This window comes from Arachis ipaensis, chromosome B6, assembly GCF_059453495.1.
Source record: "Arachis ipaensis isolate K30076 ecotype BB chromosome B6, ASM5945349v1, whole genome shotgun sequence".
Lineage (NCBI taxonomy): Eukaryota > Viridiplantae > Streptophyta > Magnoliopsida > Fabales > Fabaceae > Arachis > Arachis ipaensis.
Window position 1 is genome coordinate 109,367,401 of NC_142441.1, and position 15,741 is coordinate 109,383,141.

At 38.9% G+C, this 15,741-nt stretch overlaps 1 non-coding gene across 1 annotated transcript; it reads right to left on the bottom strand.

Moving 5' to 3' along the window:
* Window positions 1–5,193: 5,193 nt before the first annotated feature.
* LOC148562271 (small nucleolar RNA R71) lies at window positions 5,194–5,301 on the bottom strand. Its single transcript, XR_015886728.1, has one exon. It is a non-coding gene; the product is annotated as a small nucleolar RNA R71 (small nucleolar RNA).
* Between the last annotated feature and the right edge of the window lie 10,440 nt (window positions 5,302–15,741).

Genomic DNA, 15,741 nt, shown 5'->3' on the forward strand with positions numbered 1-15,741 from the left:
AAGCCATTTCTACCCTATGAAGCCTGAAATTACTTAACACACAGATCACGGCATCGAATGGTAATAAAGGATAATTGAAATAAATATTTTTGAAGCATAGGAAACATGTTTTCACATATATCATAAAATAAGGAAGGAATTGTAAAACCATGCAAATCTTATGAATAAGTGAGTGAAGAATTGATAAAAACACTCAATTGAGCACAAGATGAATCATAAAATAAGGGTTTATCAACCTCCCCACACTTAAACAATACCATGTCCTCATGCTAAATCCAAGAGAAAGGAATGAAGGTAGAATGGTGGAATCTTATGCAATGCAATCTATTCTAAATGCAAGCTACCTAAATGAATTATGCAATTCTAATTACTATTCACTTATATATATAAAGCTTACATGTGGTTAAATTAAGTCAAATTCTCAAGGAATCATATATGTACAACTAAGGCCAAACCATATTAAAACATATTCACAATTGATTTGAGTTAAAAGAATTTACAAACTTGCAAGACAATTAATAATTAAACATGGATATATGGAAATGAGCTATTGAACCCTCACTGGATTTGTGTTTACTCTCTAATCACTCAGTGTTTGGGGTTAATCACTCTATTCTTTTCTAGTCATGCTTTCTAAAACTTTGTTCTTCATCTAACCAATCAACAAATATATAATGTATACATGCAAACATCATGAGGTCTTTTTCAAGGTTGTAATGGGGCTAAGGTAAAGGTGAGGGTATATATATAAGGTTAAGTGAGCTATAAATTGAATCCTTGATTAGTCTAAGATCTCACCTAATATATACATACTCTATACAATTTTTGAAATTATGCCTAGCTTCCCAATTTTCTCACTTTTGTATCACATACTCATGTACCAAATTATTTTTGATTTTATCCCATGTGCATAGTTTTTTCTATTAAACTTAATAATGTGGTAATTTTATCTCCTTATTTATTTAATTAAAAAGGAATTTTTTTTTGAAAAATAAACACAACATATCAATGCACATGGTATTTTAATTATTTTGGTTTCACATGAGCATGCTCCCAAATTTTAAATGATTTATAGAGTTAATACCTTCCTATCAATCCATGTTCCCACAGTTTCTCCACACTTAGTTTGATTCACAATCTCTATCTTAAGCTAACCAAAGATTCAATTTGGAGTTTTTAAATTATTTTTCTGCTTAAGGCTAGTAATATGGTTATAGAATAGAAGGGGATTAAAAGGCTCAAGGGGGCTAACAAGGGTGACATAAAAGGGTAGGCTTATTTGGGATGAGTGAGCAAAAACAAATAATGGCCTCAATCACATGCAAGTATGTAAATACATTCTATATTGGACATATAGAATAAAACAAAGTAAAGATTGCAAGCATAGAAAAGAAGGGCGAAACACACAAGAATGAAAACTATGGTTAAGTGTAATGATGAGCGGATAATTTATACGCTTTTTGGCATTCTTTTTAGTATGTTTTTAGTATATCTTAATTAGTTTTTATTATATTTTTATTAGTTTTTATTTAAAAATCACTCTTCTGGACTTTACTATGAGTTTGTGTATTTTTCTGTGATTTCAGGTATTTTCTGGCTGAAATTGAGGGACCTGAGCAAAAATCTGATTCAGAGGCTGAAAAAGGACTGCAGATGCTGTTGGATTCTGACCTCCCTGTACTCAAAGTGGATTTTCTGGAGCTATAGAAGCCCAATTGCCGCGCTCTCAATTGCGTTGGAAAGTAGACATCCTGGGCTTTTTAGCAATATATAATAGTTCATATCTTTCACGAGATTTGATGGTCCAAATAAGCGTTCCAAGTCAGCTCAAGAATTCTGGCGTTTAACTCCAAAACTGGCACAAAAGCTGGAGTTAAACGCCCAAACTGGCATAAAAGCTGGCGTTTAACTCCAAGAAAAGTCTCTACAAGAAAATTCTTCAATGCTCAGCCCAAGCACACACCAAGTGGGCCCGGAAGAAGATTTCTGCATTAATTACTAATTTCTGTAAACCCTAGGCTACTAGTTCTCTATAAATAGGACCTTTTGCTATTGTATTTTCATACTTTTGATCTTTGATAAGTCTTATGCTATCTTAGACACGTTTGGGTCTGACCTCACGGCCATGCCTGAACCTTGTTCTTATGTATTCTCAACGGTGGAGTTTCTACACACCATAGATTAAGGTGTGGAGCTCTGCTGTTCTTCATGAATTAATACAAGTACTATTGTTTTTCTATTCAACTCAAGTCTATTTCTTCTCCAAGATATTCGTTCGTTCTTCAACTTGATGAATGTGATGATCCGTGACACTCATCATCATTCTCACCTATGAACACGTGCCTAACAACCACCTCTATTCTACTAGCAATGGCTTGAATGCGCATCTCTTGGGTTTCTGATCTAAGATTGGAACCTTCGTGGTATAGGCTAGAATTATTGGTGGCCATTCCTGAGATCCGGAAAGTCTAAACCTTGTCTGTGGTATTCCGAGTAGGATCTGGGAAGGGATGACTGTGACGAGCTTCAAACTCGCGATTGTGGGGCGTGTGACAAACGCAAAAGGATCAATGGATCCTATTCCGACATGATCGAGAACCGACAGCTGATTAGCCGATGTTGTGACAGAGCATCAGGACCATTTTCACTGAGAGGACGGGATGTAGCCATTGACAACGGTGATGCCCAACATAAAATTTGCCATGGAAAGGAGTATCAATGATTGGAAGAAGGCAATAGAAAAGCAGAGGTTCAAGGGGAACAAAGCATCTTCATAGCTTATCTGAAATCCACCAATGAATTACATAAGTATCTCTATCTTTATTTTATGTTTATTTTCATCACCTTAAACTCCATAACCATTTGAATCTTCCTGACTGAGATTTACAAGATGACCATAGCTTGCTTTAAGCCGACAATCTCTGTGGGATCGACCCTTACTCACGTAAGGTTTATTACTTGGACGACCCAGTGCACTTGCTGGTTAGTTGTGCGGAATTGTGACAAAGTGTGATTCACGTTTAAGAGCTCCAAGTCTTTGGCGCCATTATTGATGATCAAAATTTTGTGCACCAAGTTTTTTGGCGCCGTTGCCGAGGATTGTTCGAGTTTGGACAACTGACGGTTCATCTTGTTGCTTAGATTAGGTATCTTTTCTTCAGAATTTTTAAGAATGAAATCTAGAGTTTCAAGGTAATGTTTCCACCATCACAAAAGCTGATTGGTTCTCATCAATTTAGCTATTGCATGTAATGTCCTGCTGAAGCTTGGCCAAACATGTCTAATCTTTTTAGACTGAAGCTTTAGACTAACATTGCATGATTCCTGGAATTCTTATTAGAAGTTTTGATTCTCTTTATTTTCTTTTCTATATAATTTTCGAAAAAAATACAAAAAATTTTTAAAATCATAAAAATAAAAAATATTTTATGTTTCCTGTTTGAGTCTAGTATCAATTTTTAAGTTTAGTGTCAATTACATTCTTCCTGCATTTTTCGAAAACATGCAATATGTTCTTCATTAATCTTCAAGTTGTTCTTGATGATTTCATTGCTCTGATCTTTAAATTCTCTTGTTTTGTGTGTTTCGTTGTTTCTCATATGCATTCTCAATTTGTTAGTGTCTCCTATATGAAAATTTTTAAGTTTGGTGTCCTGCATGCATTGTTTATTTGATCTTAGTTGCAATTTTTATTGTTTCTCATCATTAAAAATTCAAAAATATTTTTAAAATTATGTCTTTTCAAGTCAATAATATAGAGAATTGAAGATCCAGAACATTCAGCAGAGGGATCAAACAGAAAAAGCTGGGCGTTCAAAACGCCCAGTGAAGAAGGAAAACTGGCGTTTAAACGCCAGCCAGGGTACCTGGCTGGGCGTTTAACGCCCAAAAATGTAGAGATTTGGGCGTTAAACGCCAGAATGGGCACCATTCTGGGCGTTTAACGCCAGGATGACACTGGAGGGAAGATTTTGTTTTTAATTCACATTTTTTTCAAGTTTTCATATTTTTTTCAGAATCAAATCTTTTTCAAATCATATCTTTTCAATTATATCTCTTTCAAAATCAATTTCTTTCCATTTTATATTTATTTTTACCATATTCAAAAATCCTTACTTCAATTAAAGATTTACTTCAAAATTTTCAAGTTGTTACTTGCCTATTAAGAAAGGATCAAACTTTAAATTTTAAAATCATATCTTTTAATTTCTTGATAGTCAAGTAATCAATTTTAATTTTAAAAATTTTCTTTTTTTAAATTGATTTTCAATCATATCTTTTCAAACATATCTTTTCAATCACATCTTTTTCAAAATTAATTTTTTCAATCATATCTTTTTCTAATTTCAAAATATTTTTCAAAAATCACTTTATTTCTTTAACAATCTTAGTTTTAGAAAATCTCAATCAAATTTTCAAATTTCTTTTTAAAATCTTTTAATTAATTTTCGAAAATTCTTCCCCTCTTCTCACATCCTTCTATTTAAGGGACTAAGACTCCTCCTCAAGGTACAATTCGAACTCCCTCCTTCTTTATATGTTCGAATTCTTCTCTACCTCCCTCCTTCTATTCTTCTTTTCCCCTGACACCTCAAGGAATCTCTATACTGTGAGATAGAGGATTCCCTACTTTCTTGTTCTCTTCTCTTTCATATGAGCAGGAACAAAGATAAAGGCATACTTGTTCAAGCTGATCCTGAACCTGAAAGGACCTTGAAGAGAAAGCTAAGAGAAGCTAAAGAATAATTCTCTTTAGAGGGCCTAACAGAGCTCTTCAAAGAAGAAGAAACCATGGCAGCCGAAAAAAACAATGCCAACAATGCAAGGAAGGTGCTTGGTGACTTTACTGCACCTACTCCTGATTTCTATGGGAGAAGCATCTCTATCCCTGCCATTGGAGCAAACAACTTTGAGCTTAAGCCTCAATTAGTTTCTCTAATGCAACAGAATTGCAAGTTTCATGGACTTCCATTGGAAGATCCTCATCAGTTCTTAGCTGAATTCTTGCAAATCTGTGACACTGTCAAGACCAATGGGGTTGACCCTGAAGTCTACAGACTTATGCTCTTTTCTTTTGCTGTAAGAGACAGAGCTAGAACATGGTTGGATTCACAACCTAAGGAAAGCCTGAACTCTTGGGAAAAGCTAGTCAATGCCTTCTTGGCAAAGTTCTTTCCACCTCAAAAATTGAGTAAGCTTAGAGTGGAAGTCCAAACCTTTAGACAGAAGGATGGTGAGTCCCTCTATGAAGCTTGGGAGAGATACAAGCAATTGATCAGAAGGTGCCCTTCTGACATGCTTTCAGAATGGAGCATCATAGGAATCTTCTATGATGGTCTGTCTGAACTATCCAAGATGTCATTGGATAGCTCTGCTGGAGGATCTTTTCATCTGAAGAAGATGCCTGCAGAAGCTCAAGAACTCATTGAAATGGTTGCAAATAACCAATTTATGTACACCTCTGAAAGGAATCCTGTGAATAATGGGACAACTCAGAAGAAATGAGTTCTTGAGATAGATACTCTGAATGCCATATTGGCTCAGAATAAAATATTGACCCAACAAGTCAATATGATTTTTCAGAGTCTGTCAGGAATGCAAGCAGCAACAAGCAGTACTAAGGAAGCTTCCTCTGAAGAAGAAGCTTATGATCCTGAGAACCCAGCAATGGAAGAGGTAAATTACATGGGAGAATCCTATGGAAACACCTATAATCCTTCATGGAGAAATCATCCAAATCTCTCATGGAAGGATCAACAGAGACCTCAACAAGGTTTCAACAACAATAATGGTGGAAGAAACAGGTTTAGCAATAGCAAGCATTTTCCATCATCTTCTCAGCAACAAACAGAGAATTCTAAGCAGAGCCACTCTGACTTAGCAACCATTGTCTCTGATTTAATCAAAACCACTAAAAGTTTCATGAATGAAACAAGGTCCTCCATTAGAAATTTGGAGGCACAATTGGGTCAGCTGAGTAAGAAAATTACTGAACTCCCTCCTAGCACTCTCCCTAGCAATACAGAAGAGAATCCAAAAAGAGAGTGCAAGGGCATAACCACATCTCACATAGCCAAACATGGAGAGGAGGAAGAGGCAGTGATTCCCACTGAGGAAGACCTCAATGGATGCCCACTGACCTCCATCGAGTTCCCTAATGAGGAATCATGGGAATCTGAGGCTCATTCTAAGACCATAGAGATTCCATTGAATTTACTTCTGCCTTTCATAAGCTCTGATGAGTATTCTTCCTCTGAAGAGGATGAAGATGTCACTGAAGAGCAAGTTGCTAAGTACCTTGGAGCAATCATAAAGCTAAATGCCAAGTTATTCGGTAATGAGACTTGGGAGAATGAACCTCCATTGCTCATCAAAGAACTGGATGACTTGACTAGGCAGAGATTACCTCAAAAGAGACAGGACCCTGGAAAGTTCTCAATCCCTTGTACCATAGGCACCATGATCTTTGAGAAGGCTCTGTGTGACCTAGGGTCAAGCATAAACTTCATGCCTCTCTCTATAATGGAGAAGCTAGGGATCATTGAGGTACAAGCTGCAAGAATCTCACTAGAGATGGCAGACAATTCAAAGAAACAGGCTTATGGACTTGTAGAGGATGTCTTGGTCAAGGTTGAAGACCATTACATCCCTGCTGATTTCATAATCCTAGAAACTGGGAAGTGTATGGATGAATCCATCATCCTTGGCAGACTCTTCCTAGCCACAGCAAAGGCTGTGATTGATGTTGACAGAGGAGAATTGATCATTCAAGTGAATGAAGACTCCCTTGTATTTAAAGCTCAAGGATATCCCTCTGTAACCATGGAGAGGAAGCATGAAGAGCTACTCTCCATACAGAGTCAAACAGAGCCCCCACAGTCAAACTCTAAGTTTGGTGTTAGGAGGCCACAACCAAACTCTAAGTTTGGTGTTCAACCCCTACATTCAAACTCTAAGTTTAGTGTTGGGAGGTTCCAACATTGCTCTGAACATCTGTGAAGCTCCATGAGAGCCCATTGTCAAGCTATTGACATTAAAGAAGCGCTTGTTGGGAGGGAACCCAATCGTTACTATTCTATGATAATTTTCTATTTTCTATTATTATTTTATGATTTTTGTAGGTTGATGATCATGTGAAGTCACAAAAACAATTGAAAAAGCAAAAACAAAGTGAAAAACAGAATGAAAAACAGAACACCCTGGAGGAGATAGTTACTGGCGTTTAAACGCCAGCAAAATGGGCGTTAAACGCCCAGTCTGGCACCATTCTGGGCGTTTAGCGCCAGAAAAGGGCACCAGACTGGCGTTTAGCGCCAGGAATGGGCAAGAAGCTGGCGTTAAACGCCAGAAATGGGCAGCAGTCTGGCGTTTAACGCCAGGATTGGCAGAAAGAGGCGTTTTGCACGCTACTTGGTGCAGGGATGAGATATCCTTGACACCTTAGGATCTGTGGACCCCACAGGATCCCCACCTACCCCACCACTCTCTCTCTTCTTCACCCATTCACCAATCACCTCAATACCTCTTCCCCAAAAATCCCTCACCTATCAAATCCCACCATTCTCTTCACCACTCATATCCATCCTTCATAAAACCCCACCTACCTCACCATTCAAATTCAAACCACTTTTCCTCCCAAACCTACCCTCTATAGCCGAACCATACACACCCCTCTCACCCCTATATAAACCCATCTTCACTCCGTCATTTTCACACAACCTAAACACCACTTCTCCCCCTTGGCCGAAACACAAAGCCCATTCCATCTCCTCTATTTCTTCTTCTTCTACTCTCTTCTTTCTTCTTTTGCTCGAGGACGAGCAACCTTCTAAGTTTGGTGTGGTAAAAGCTAAAGCTTTTTGTTTTTCCATAACCATTTATGGCACCAAAGGCCGGAGAAACCTCTAGAAAAAGGAAAGAGAAGGCAAAAGCTTCCACCTCCGAGTCATGGAAGATGGAGAGATTCCTCTCAAGGGTGCATCAAGACCACTTCTATGAAGTTGTGGCCAAGAAGAAAGTGATCCTCGAGGTCCCTTTTAAAATAAAAAAGAATGAGTATCTGGAGATCCGACATGAGATCCGAAGAAGAGGTTGGGAAGTTCTCACCAACCCTATTCAACAAGTCTGAATCTTAATGGTTCAAGAGTTCTATGCCAATGCATGGATCACCAAGAACCATGATCAAAGTGTGAACCCGGACCCCAAGAATTGGCTTACAATGGTCCGAGGGAAATACTTGGATTTTAGTCCAGAAAATGTAAGGTTGGCATTCAACTTGCCCATGATGCAAGGAGATGCACACCCCTACACTAGAAGGGTCAACTTTTATCAAAGGTTGGACCAAGTCCTCATGGACATATGTGAAGAGGGCGCTCAATGGAAGAGAGATTCAAGAGGGAAGCCGGTTCAACTAAGAAGGCATGACCTCAAGCCCGTGGCTAGGGGATGGTTGGAGTTCATCCAACGCTCAATCATTCCCACTAGCAACCGGTCCGAAGCTACTATAGACCGGGCTATCATGATACATAGCATCATGATTGGAGAGGAAGTGGAAGTTCATGAGGTTATATCCCAAGAACTCTACAAGGTGGTGGACAAGTCCTCTCCTTTGGCAAGGTTAGCCTTCCCTCATCTCATTTGTCACCTTTGCAATTCGGTTGGAATTGACATAGAGGGAGACATTCTGATTGATGAGGACAAACCCATCACTAAGAAAAGGATGGAGAAAACAAGAGAACCTCATCAAGAGCATGAGGAAATTCCTCATCATGAAATCCCTGAGATGCCTCAAGGGATGCATCTTCCTCCACAAAACTATTGGGAGCAAATCAACACCTCCCTAGGAGAATTTAAGTTCCAACATGGGACAACTAAGGGTGGAATACCAAGAGCATTCCATCCTCCTCCATGAAATTAGAGAAGATCAAAGAACCATGAGAGAGGAGCAACAAAGGCAAGGAAGAGACATTGAGGAGCTCAAGCACTCCATAAGATCTTCAAGAGGAAGAACAAGCCGCCATCACTAAGGTGGACCCGTTCTTTAATTTCCTTGTTCTTTATTTCCTGTTTTTCGAAAATTGTGCTTTATGTTTATTTATGTTTGTGTCTTTATTACATGATCATTAGTGTCTATGCCTTAAAGCTATGAAAATGAATCCATCACCTTTCTTAAATGAAAAATGTTTTTAATTGAAAAAGAAAAAGAAGTGCATGAATTTCAAATTTTAAAACAGTTTAATTATTTTGATGTGGCGGCAATACTATTGTCTTTCTGAATGAATGCTTGAACATTGCATATTTTTGAATTTGATTGTTTATGAATGTTAAAATTGTTGGCTCTTGAAAGAATGAAAGGAAAAGGAGAAATGTTATCTGATGATCTGAAAAATCATAAAATTGATTCTTGAAGCAAGAAAAAGCAGTGAAAAGCTTGCAAAAAAAGAAAAAAGAGAAGGGCGAAAAAAAAGAGAAAAGAAAAAGAAAGAACAAGAAAAGCAAGCAGAAAAAGCCAATACCCGTTTAAACCAAAAGGCAAGGGTGATAAAAAAGATCCAAGGCTTTGAGCATCAGTAGATAGGAGGGCCCACAGGAATAAAATCCTGGCCTAAGCGGCTAAAACAAGCTGTCTCTAACCATGTGCTTGTGGCATGAAGGTGTCAAGTGAAAACTTGAGACTGAGTGGTTAAAGTCGAGGTCCAAAGCAAAAAGAAGAGTGTGCTAAAGAACCCTGGACACCTCTAATTGGGGACTCTAGCAAAGCTGAGTCACAATCTAAAAAGGTTCACCCAGTTATGTGTCTGTGGCATTTATGTATCCGGTGGTAATACTAGAAAACAAAGTGCTTAGGGCCACGGCCAAGACTCATAAAGTAGATGTGTTCAAGAATCAACATACTTAACTAGGAGAATCAATAACACTATCTGGATTCTGAGTTCCTATAGATGCCAATCATTCTGAACTTCAAGGGATAAAGTGAGATGCCAAAACTGTTCAGAAGCAAGAAGCTAAAAGCCCTGCTCATCTAATTAATACTGATCTTCATAGATGTTTTTGGAATTCATTGTACATTCTCTTCTTTTTATCTTATTTGATTTTCAGTTGCTTGGGGACAAGCAACAATTTAAGTTTGGTGTTGTGATGAGCGGATAATTTATACGCCTTTTGGCATTATTTTTAGTATGTTTTTAGTATATCTTAATTAGTTTTTATTATATTTTTATTAGTTTTTATTTAAAAATCACTCTTCTGGACTTTACTATGAGTTTGTGTGTTTTTCTATGATTTCAGGTATTTTCTGGCTGAAATTGAGGGACCTGAGCAAAAATCTGATTCAGAGGCTGAAAAAGAACTGCAGATGCTGTTGGATTCTAACCTCCCTGCAAGTGGATTTTATGGAGCTAATAAAGCCCAATTGGCGTGCTCTCAATTGCGTTAGAAAGTAGACATCCTGGGCTTTCCAGCAATATATAATAGTCTATACTTTGCCCGAGATCTGATGTCCCAAACAGGCGTTCCAAGTCAGCTCAAGAATTCTGGCGTTTAACTCCAAAACTGGCACAAAAGCTGGAGTTAAACGCCCAAACTGGTACAAAAGCTGGCGTTTAACTCCAAGAAAAGTCTCTACACGAAAATGCTTTAATGCTCAGCCCAAGAACACACCAAGTGGGCCCGGAAGAAGATTTCTGCATTAATTACTGATTTCTGTAAACCCTAGGCTACTAGTTCTCTATAAATAGGACCTTTTGCTATTGTATTTTCATACTTTTGATCTTTGATAAGTCTTATGCTATCTTAGGCACGTTTGGGGCTGGCCTCACGGCCATGCCTGAACCTTGTTCTTATGTATTCTCAACGGTGGAGTTTCTACACACCATAGATTAAGGTGTGGAGCTCTGCTGTTCTTCATGAATTAATACAAGTAATATTATTTTTCTATTCAACTCAAGTCTATTTCTTCTCCAAGATATTCATTCGTTCTTCAACTTGATGAATGTGATGATCCGTGACACTCATCATCATTCTCACCTATGAACACGTGCCTGACAACCACCTCTGTTCTACTAGCAATGGCTTGAATGCGTATCTCCTGGGTTTCTGATCTAAGATTGGAACCTTCGTGGTATAGGCTAGAATTATTGGCGGCCATTCCTGAGATCCGGAAAGTCTAAACCTTGTCTGTGGTATTTCGAGTAGGATCTGGGAAGGGATGACTGTGACGAGCTTCAAACTCGCGATTGTGGGGCGTGTGACAGACGCAAAAGGATCAATGGATCCTATTCCGACATGATCGAGAACCGACAGCTGATTAGCCGATGTTGTGACAGAGCATCAGGACCATTTTCACTAAGAGGACGGGATGTAGCCATTGACAATGGTGATGCCCAACATAAAGCTTGCCATGGAAAGGAGTATGAATGATTGGAAGAAGGCAATAGGAAAGCAGAGGTTCAAGGGGAACAAAGCATCTTCATAGCTTATCTGAAATCCACCAATGAATTACATAAGTATCTCTATCTTTATTTTATGTTTATTTTCATCACCTTAAACTCCATAACCATTTGAATCCGCCTGACTAAGATTTACAAGATGACCATAGCTTGCTTCAAGCCGACAATCTCCGTGGGATCGACCCTTACTCACGTAAGGTTTATTACTTGGACGACCCAGTGCACTTGCTGGTTAGTTGTGCGGAATTGTGACAAAGTGTGATTCATGTTTAAGAGCTCCAAGTCTTTGGCGCCATTGTTGATGATCACAATTTCGTGCACCATGTAACCATGCGATTTGGCTCAAAAACTCACGGGTTGTGTGTTTTTTGGCTCAAAAACCATATATCAGTTATGTATTTCATGCAAGTAGAGATCAAGAGTTTCCATTCAACTCAATGTGAATCCTTGAATGGCTCAAATAAAAATAAGTATATTCTTTGCAAAAATGTTGTCAATTTACCAACATTTATTGCTATATATATACATAGTGTGTGGATTGTTGTGATTCTGAAAAACTAAAGTTTCTAGTTTACTCTTTTTTTTCAATTAATCCAAATTCTCATATGCTAAATGGGTAAACTATACTAAATAATCCATATTTTCTATATCACAACGAATAAGCTAAAAATGCAAATTAAGCTAAATATCTAAGATATATACAGTCCAAAGTGCAAAAATGCAGAAATAAAGTAAAAATACAGTAAAAGAAAAACACACAAGTACTGAAAGACAAATAAGATAAAATAAAATAAAATACAAAAAAAGAAATAAAAATAGGATAAGAGAGCCTGAAAGTGGTTCACCAAAAATAAAGTTCGCCAGAGATGGCGACCTCCCCATACTAAAATAATATCATCGTCCTCGATGCTCAATCAAGCTGGGTGTGAGAAAGTAGCATCTCCGGAAGGATGTGCTACTGGTGTCTCTGTGGGCTCTGGTAGGGATAGTGCCTGAGGCTCTGCTTGTATCGGTGCCTGTTGGTCTGATGGCTGTCTCTGCGGAGGCTCCTCATGCTGGGACTCTGCCTGTTGATACTCTGCACGTGCCTCTACCTCATGATCATCCGCCTCCTCCTCAGATGGCTCTGATGGTGTGTCAGGCTCGGAGGGGATGTCAGGGTTGCCAGACCGGATCATTAGTTTCAGATGCTTATAACGTCACTTGTCGCGGCGCTCTATCCAATCCAGGCACTCGAAGAGTCGGTGCACCAGGTGGTAGATGGGCTCTGAAGCAGGTGGAGGTGCTGTGGTAGTGGCTGGTGCAGCAGGAGCTAAAGGGGCAGCAAAAGATGTAGCTGCCTCAGCAGAGGCAGTGAAAAAGGGTGGTCGGTAGCCCAAAGCCTGGAACTTCCTACTGTGTGGGATAATCTTCTTGCATTCGGCGGCAGGTGGCTTTTCATCCGCGAGCTCCCAGGGCACCTCAGCTCGGCGGCCCATCTGAGTAATCAAATAAGGAAGGGGCAGAGTGCCTTGGACATGGACCCTGGACATATAATACCGGATGAATCTAGGAAGCTACAGGTCCTTGCCCTCCATCACACACTAAATGAGGGTAATCATGGCAGCTGGCACCTCAGTCTCATGAGTGCTCGACATCACATAGTTACTCAGAATTTGCTGCCAAAGCCGAGCCTCATCATTCAAATAAATAAGCTTGATTCCCTTTGGGGCCACTGTGGACTTGCCCATGACCCATGGGACAGTAGGATCAAGAGCTATAGTCCGCTTTACGGTGTCCCAATCAAACCTCATAAATCTCATATCCTCCTCAGCCTGCTGGTAACCATATGGTTTATCTGATTTAGGTAGGAGCTAGAGGATATCTTCAATTGCTTCCTAAGTAACCAGAATCTGTTTGCCTCTGAGCTGTACTGCATCCAGGGTCGTTTTGAAATAGTTACAGTAGAATTCTCTGACCCAAGATGAATTGACCTCAGTCAAGTTCCTCTCCAGGAAGAACCAGCCTCTCTGTTTAATTTGTTCTAAGGTGTATTGTTTGAGTTCTTCTGGAATTTTGAGGGTCTTTTCCAGGTATAGGTTTCTTGAAGTTGCGAAGACCGGATACTTGAGTTCACAGTATCTGTTGGCAAACTTGACTGGGTCTGTGGCAGGCACCAACTGTTCAGCCTTTTCCTGCGGGGTAAAATTCTTTTTCCGCCAGGAATCATCATGGAGGATATCTAAGATAGAGGTAGAGGATTCTCCTCTTTTCCTTTTGCCTGTGGTTGCCTTGCCCTTTCCTTTGCTTTTGGTGTCAGACATCCTGAAAAGCAGAAGTTCCAGGATACAGTTTAAGAAACTAAAGCAGGAAAACAGGTAAGCAAATAGGATTTGAACGATATAAGTGATGAGCGGATAATTTATACGCTTTTTGGCATTGTTTTTAGGTAGTTTTTAGTATGTTTTAGTTAGTTTTTATTATATTTTTATTAGTTTTTAAATAAAAATCACATTTCTGGACTTTACTATGAGTTTATGTGTTTTTCTGTGATTTCAGGTATTTTCTGGCTGAAATTGAGGGACCTGAGCAAAATCTTATTTAGAGGCTGAAAAAGGACTGCAGATGTTGTTGGATTCTGACCTCTCTGCACTCGAAATGGATTTTTTGGAGATACAGAAGCCCAATTGGCACGCTCTCAATTGCGTTGGAAAGTAGACATCCAGGGCTTTCCAGCAATATATAATAGTCCATACTTTGCCCAAGTTATGACGATGCAAATTGGCGTTTAACGCCAAGTCCTTACCCTATTCTGGCATTAAACGCCAGAAACAGGTTGCAAACCAGAGTTAAACGCTAGAAATAGGCTACAACATAGCGTTTAACTCCAAATAAAGTCTCTACACATGGAAGCTTCAATGCTCAGTCCAAGCACACACCAAGTGGGCCCCAGAAGTGGATTTCTGCACTATCTACCTTAGTTTACTCAATTTCTGTAAACCTAGGTCACTAGCTCAGTATAAAAACTACTTTTAGAGATCTATTTTGGGATCATCAGACTTTACACGTTTCATATTGTATCTTCTATGGCATGAGTCTCTAAACCCCATGGTTGGGGGTGAGGAGCTTTGCTGTGTTTTGATGAATTAATGCAATTACCACTGTTTTCCATTCAATCACGCTTGTTCCTATTCTAAGATATTCATTCACACTTTAATCTGATGAATGTGATGATCCGTGACACTCCTCATCATTCTCACCTGTGTATCTCTTGGGTTTCTAATCTAAGATTGGAACCTTCGTGGTATAGGCTAGAATTATTGGCGGCCATTCCTGAGATCCGAAAAGTCTAAACCTTGTCTGTGGTATTCCGAGTAGGATCTGGGAAGGGATGACTGTGACGAGCTTCAAACTCACGAATGCTGGGCGTAGTGACAGGCCCAAAAGGATCAATGGATCCTATTCCAACATGAGTGAGAATCGACAGATGATTAGCCGTGCGGTGACAGCGCATTTGGACCATTTTCACTGAGAGGACGGATGGTAGCCATTGACAACGGTGATCCACCAACATACAGCTTGTCATGGAAGGAGACTAACGTGCGTGAAGAAGAAGACACTAGGAAAGCAGAGATTCAGATGACAGAGCATCTCCAAAACCTCAACATGTTCTCCATTACTTCATAACAAGTATTTATTTCATGTTTGTTTGCTTTTTACAATTAAATCTGAGAATTATTGATATCCTGACTAAGAGTTACAAGATAACCATAGTTTGCTTCAAGCCGAAAATCTCCGTGGGATCGACCCTTACTCATGTAAGGTATTACTTGGTCGACCCAGTGCACTTGCTAGTTTGTTGTGCGGAATTGCAAAGTGTGATGTGATTTCGTGCACCAAGTTTTTGGTGCCGTTGCTGGGGACTGTTCGAGTTTGGACAACTGACGGTTTATTTTGTTGCTTAGATTAGGAATAATTTTTTTTTTTTTTGTTGATTTAGAGTCACTAGAATTGCATCTGCTATTTTCCTTTCAAAAATCTTTCAAAAATACTATTTTTCTTTATTAAATTTTAATTTTTCTTTGAGTCTTGTATTCGAGTTTAGTTTTATGTTTTAAGTTTGGTGTCAATTGCATGCCTTTATTTTCCTTTAAATTTTTGAATTTGTGTTCATTGTTCTTTCTTGATCTTCAAGTTATTCTTGCTATTTTTCTTGTTTGATCTTTAGTTTTTCTTGTTCTGTGTCTTTCCTTATTTTTCTTGTGCATTTTCAAATTATCAGTATTCAAAAAAATTTTATATATTAAATACCTTT